Source organism: Phyllobates terribilis, unplaced genomic scaffold (genome assembly GCF_046119375.1).
Source record: "Phyllobates terribilis strain yellow unplaced genomic scaffold, ASM4611937v1 Scaffold_5__5_contigs__length_657084704, whole genome shotgun sequence".
NCBI lineage: Eukaryota > Metazoa > Chordata > Amphibia > Anura > Dendrobatidae > Phyllobates > Phyllobates terribilis.
The window spans coordinates 65,191,246-65,197,285 of record NW_027362765.1 but is presented as its reverse complement, the minus strand read 5'-3'; the positions used below and the strand labels follow the sequence as shown (position 1 = coordinate 65,197,285).

At 59.3% G+C, this 6,040-nt stretch overlaps 1 protein-coding gene across 1 annotated transcript in view; it reads left to right on the top strand.

The window, feature by feature from the left end:
- Positions 1-1,844: 1,844 nt before the first annotated feature.
- Positions 1,845-6,040, top strand: part of LOC141271455 (uncharacterized) — a 176,393-nt gene continuing 172,197 nt past the window's right edge. The window contains exon 1 of the mRNA XM_073681526.1: positions 1,845-1,868. The gene's annotated coding sequence lies outside the window, so the exon portion shown is untranslated. The remainder of the gene's footprint in view (positions 1,869-6,040) is intronic.

Here is a 6,040-nt window from a genome sequence, read left to right as displayed (position 1 = left end):
GGCGATCATTTGTTCTCTCTGATATTAATTAGGAGAAGATTCTTTATTTCCATTAGTGATTAAATACTTGAAACAAGATGACTTACAGGGGTTCTCCAGGGAAAACAAGTAATCACCTCTCCACAGGATAAGTGATAAATTATTGATTAGTGGGGGTCTGAATTGTGGGACCCTCACTGATTGTTAGAATGTGGAGCTTTTATCCCCATTAGACTTGAGCTCATTTGCGACTTGACCACTGATCCATTCATTCCCTCAGTGGCTGTTCTTGTTTTTTTTCTGGAAGCCCCAAAGAGAATGAATGGAGCTGCGGTCAGACGTCCCACCTGCTGCTGCATTTTAAAATGGGGATAAGTGTCCTGTCAGGGATAAAACTTTCCCATTCTTCCAATAGGTGCGTTTTCCAATGTTCGGACCCAAACGATCAATAAGTGATCACCTATTCTGTGGAGCCCATGGATCGGTGATAACTTGTTTTAACCAAAGAACCCCTGTAATGCAAACTACCGTAATTCAACATCCCAGTTATAGTGTCGCACAGTAGATGTGCAGGAGCCGCCTGTGATTTATAGTCGACGCTCCACTATAACAGGGGGAACGGCTAAAAGTTATTTGCATATTGCTGTAGGTTGGACACCGAGGATCAATTCCTGCGGACGGCCCCGGATACAGCGGACAGCCCCGGATACGGCGGACAGTCCCGGATACGGCGGACGGCCCCGGATACGGCGGACGGCCCCGGATACAGCGGACGGCCCCGGATACAGCGGACGGCCCCGGATACAGCGGACGGCCCCGGATACAGAGGACAGCCCCGGATACAGCAGACAGTCCCGGATACGGAGGACAGTCCCCGGATACAGCGGACGGCCCCGGATACGGCGGACGGCCCCAGATACAGCGGACGGCCCCGGATACAGAGGACGGCCCCGGATACAGAGGACGGCCCCGGATACAGCGGACGGCCCCGGATACAGCGGACGGCCCCGGATACAGCGGACGGCCCCGGATACAGCGGACGGCCCCGGATACAGAGGACAGCCCCGGATACGGAGGACAGTCCCGGATACGGAGGACAGTCCCCGGATACAGCGGACGGCCCCGGATACGGCGGACGGCCCCAGATACAGCGGACGGCCCCGGATACAGAGGACGGCCCCGGATACAGCGGACGGCCCCGGATACAGCGGACGGCCCCGGATACAGCGGACGGCCCCGGATACAGAGGACGGCCCCGGATACAGAGGACGGCCCCGGATACAGAGGGCAGTCCCGGATACAGCGGACAGCCCCGGATACAGAGGACAGCCCCGGATACAGAGGACAGTCCCCGGATACAGAGGACAGTCCCCGGATACAGAGGACAGTCCCCGGATACAGAGGACAATCCCCGGATACAGAGGACAGTCCCGGATACAGCGGACAGCCCCGGATACAGTGGATAGTCCCGGATACAGAGGACAGCCCAGGATACAGAGGGCAGTCCCCGGATACAGAGGACAGTCCCCGGATACAGAGGACAGTCCCGGATACGGCGGACAGCCCCGGATACAGCGGACAGCCCTGGATTTGGGTCTCTGCCCTGCAGTCTCGGGCGTCTGTTGAATGCCCCTCACTGCCCTCATGCCCCCTCCGACATCTCCTCCTGCCGGTGGAGAGAAGTGGTAAATGTCTGTGGCTGGGGGCGGTAGGGGGGGAAGAGACATTTCCCGGAGCAGAGTTTATCCCTCTCTCTATTCTGGGAACCTTTACAGTTCTGCTTCCAGGACCTGTGATGATGTCACAGTCATGTGATCAGTCACATGGGGGGAGGAGCAGGATGGGGCTTGTAGGAAGTGAAGGGTTTTCTGTGTAGGAAGCAGCCACAGGTAAGAGCTGAAGCTGAGGAGAAGTCTACACTGGGGACCGGTAATGAGGGAGCAGGGACTGTGTGATAGAGGGGACAGGACTCAGTCCTGGGGGAAGCACCGGGACTCTGCACTGGTGACCAGTAATGAGGGAGCAGGGACTGTGTGATAGAGGGGACAGGACTCAGTCCTGGGGGAAGCACCGGGACTCTACACTGGGGAGCGGTAATGAGGGAGCAGGGACTGTGTGATAGAGGGGACAGGACTCAGTCCTGGGGAAGCACCGGGACTCTACACTGGTGACCGGTAATGAGGGAGCAGGGACTGTGTGATAGAGGGGACAGGACTCAGTCCTGGGGGAAGCACCGGGACTCTACACTGGGGACCGGTAATGAGGGAGCAGGGACTGTGTGATAGAGGGGACAGGACTCAGTCCTGGAGGAAGGACCAGGACTCTACACTGGGGACCGGTAATGAGGGAGCAGGGACTGTGTGATAGAGGGGTCAGGACTCAGTCCTGGGGGAAGCACCGGGACTCTACACTGGGGACCGGTAATGAGGGAGCAGGGACTGTGTGATAGAGGGGACAGGACTCAGTCCTGGAGGAAGCACCGGGACTCTGCACTGGAGACCAGTAATGAGGGAGCAGGGACTGTGTGATAGAGGGGACAGGACTCAGTCCTGGGGGAAGCACCGGGACTCTACACTGGAGACCAGTAATGAGGGAGCAGGGACTGTGTGATAGAGGGGGCAGGACTCAGTCCTGGAGGAAGCACCGGGACTCTACACTGGAGACCGGTAATGAGGGAGCAGGGACTGTGTGATAGAGGGGACAGGACTCAGTCCTGGAGGAAGCACCGGGACTCTACACTGGGGACCGGTAATGAGGGAGCAGGGACTGTGTGATAGAGGGGACAGGACTCAGTCCTGGGGGGAGCACCGGGACTCTGCACTGGGGACCGGTAATGAGGGAGCAGGGACTGTGTGATAGAGAGGACAGGACTCAGTCCTGGAGGAAGCACCGGGACTCTACACTGGAGACCAGTAATGAGGGAGCAGGGACTGTGTGATAGAGGGGGCAGGACTCAGTCCTGGGGGAAGCACCGGGACTCTACACTGGGGACCGGTAATGAGGGAGCAGGGACTGTGTGATAGAGGGGACAGGACTCAGTCCTGGGGGAAGCACCGGGACTCTACACTGGGGACCGGTAATGAGGGAGCAGGGACTGTGTGATAGAGGGGACAGGACTCAGTCCTGGGGGAAGCACCGGGACTCTACACTGGGGACCGGTAATGAGGGAGCAGGGACTGTGTGATAGAGGGGACAGGACTCAGTCCTGGGGGAAGCACCGGGACTCTGCACTGGTGACCGGTAATGAGGGAGCAGGGACTGTGTGATAGAGGGGACAGGACTCAGTCCTGGGGGGAGCACCGGGACTCTACACTGGAGACCGGTAATGAGGGAGCAGGGACTGTGTGATAGAGGGGACAGGACTCAGTCCTGGGGGGAGCACCGGGACTCTGCACTGGGGACCGGTAATGAGGGAGCAGGGACTGTGTGATAGAGAGGACAGGACTCAGTCCTGGGGGAAGCACCGGGACTCTACACTGGAGACCGGTAATGAGGGAGCAGGGACTGTGTGATAGAGGGGACAGGACTCAGTCCTGGGGGGAGCACCGGGACTCTGCACTGGGGACCGGTAATGAGGGAGCAGGGACTGTGTGATAGAGAGGACAGGACTCAGTCCTGGAGGAAGCACCGGGACTCTACACTGGAGACCGGTAATGAGGGAGCAGGGACTGTGTGATAGAGGGGGCAGGACTCAGTCCTGGGGGAAGCACCGGGACTCTACACTGGGGACCGGTAATGAGGGAGCAGGGACTGTGTGATAGAGGGGACAGGACTCAGTCCTGGGGGAAGCACCGGGACTCTACACTGGGGACCGGTAATGAGGGAGCAGGGACTGTGTGATAGAGGGGACAGGACTCAGTCCTGGGGGAAGCACCGGGACTCTACACTGGGGACCGGTAATGAGGGAGCAGGGACTGTGTGATAGAGGGGACAGGACTCAGTCCTGGGGGAAGCACCGGGACTCTACACTGGGGACCGGTAATGAGGGAGCAGGGAATGTGTGATAGAGGGGACAGGACTCAGTCCTGGGGGAAGCACCGGGACTCTACACTGGGGACCGGTAATGAGGGAGCAGGGACTGTGTGATAGAGGGGACAGGACTCAGTCCTGGGGGAAGCACCGGGACTCTACACTGGGGACCAGTAATGAGAGCAGGAACTGTGTGATAGAGGGTACAGGACTCAGTCCTGGGGGAAGCACCGGGACTCTACACTGGGGACCGGTAATGAGGGAGCAGGGACTGTGTGATAGAGGGGACCGGACTCAGTCCTGGGGGAAGCACCGGGACTCTACACTGGGGACCGGTAATGAGGGAGCAGGGACTGTGTGATAGAGGGGACAGGACTCAGTCCTGGGGGAAGCACCGGGACTCTGCACTGGTGACCGGTAATGAGGGAGCAGGGACTGTGTGATAGAGGGGACAGGACTCAGTCCTGGAGGAAGCACCGGGACTCTACACTGGGGACCGGTAATGAGGGAGCAGGGACTGTGTGATAGAGGGGACAGGACTCAGTCCTGGAGGAAGCACCGGGACTCTACACTGGGGACCGGTAATGAGGGAGCAGGGACTGTGTGATAGAGGGGACCGGACTCAGTCCTGGAGGAAGCACCGGGACTCTGCACTGGGGACCGGTAATGAGGGAGCAGGGACTGTGTGATAGAGGGGACAGGACTCAGTCCTGATGGAAGCACCGGGACTCTACACTGGAGACCGGTAATGAGGGAGCAGGGACTGTGTGATAGAGGGGACAGGACTCAGTCCTGGAGGAAGCACCGGGACTCTACACTGGGGACCGGTAATGAGGGAGCAGGGACTGTGTGATAGAGGGGACAGGACTCAGTCCTGGAGGAAGCACCGGGACTCTACACTGGGGACCGGTAATGAGGGAGCAGGGACTGTGTGATAGAGGGGACAGGACTCAGTCCTGGAGGAAGCACCGGGACTCTACACTGGGGACCGGTAATGAGGGAGCAGGGACTGTGTGATAGAGGGGACAGGACTCAGTCCTGGAGGAAGCACCGGGACTCTACACTGGGGACCGGTAATGAGGAAGCAGGGACTGTGTGATAGAGGGGACAGGACTCAGTCCTGGGGGAAGCACCGGGACTCTACACTGGGGACCTGTAATGAGGGAGCAGGGACTGTGTGATAGAGGGGACAGGACTCAGTCCTGGAGGAAGCACCGGGACTCTACACTGGGGACCGGTAATGAGGGAGCAGGGACTGTGTGATAGAGGGGACAGGACTCAGTCCTGGGGGAAGCACCGGGACTCTGCACTGGGGACCGGTAATGAGGGAGCAGGGACTGTGTGATGGAGGGGACAGGACTCAGTCCTGGGGGAAGCACCGGGACTCTACACTGGGGACCGGTAATGAGAGAGCAGGGACTGTGTGATAGAGGGGACAGGACTCAGTCCTGGGGGAAGCACCGGGACTCTGCACTGGGGACCGGTAATGAGGGAGCAGGGACTGTGTGATAGAGGAGACAGGACTCAGTCCTGGAGGAAGCACCGGGACTCTGCACTGGGGAGCGGTAATGAGGAAGCAGGGACTGTGTGACAGAGGGGACCGGACTCAGTCCTGGGGGAGGCACCGGGACTCTGCACTGGGGACCGGTAATGAGTGAGCAGGGACTGTGTGATAGAGGGGACAGGACTCAGTCCTGGGGGAAGCATCGGGACTCTACACTGGAGATCGGTAATGAGGGAGCAGGGACTGTGTGATAGAGGGGACAGGACTCAGTCCTGGGGGAAGCACCGGGACTCTACACTGGGGACCGGTAATGAGGGAGCAGGGACTGTGTGATAGAGGGGACAGGACTCAGTCCTGGGGGAAGCACCGGGACTCTGCACTGGAGACCGGTAATGAGGGAGCAGGGACTGTGTGATAGAGGGGACAGGACTCAGTCCTGGGGGAAGCACCGGGACTCTACACTGGGGACCGGTAATGAGGGAGCAGGGACTGTGTGATAGAGGGGACAGGACTCAGTCCTGGGGGAAGCACCGGGACTCTGCACTGGGGACCGGTAATGAGGGAGCAGGGACTGTGTGATAGAGGGGA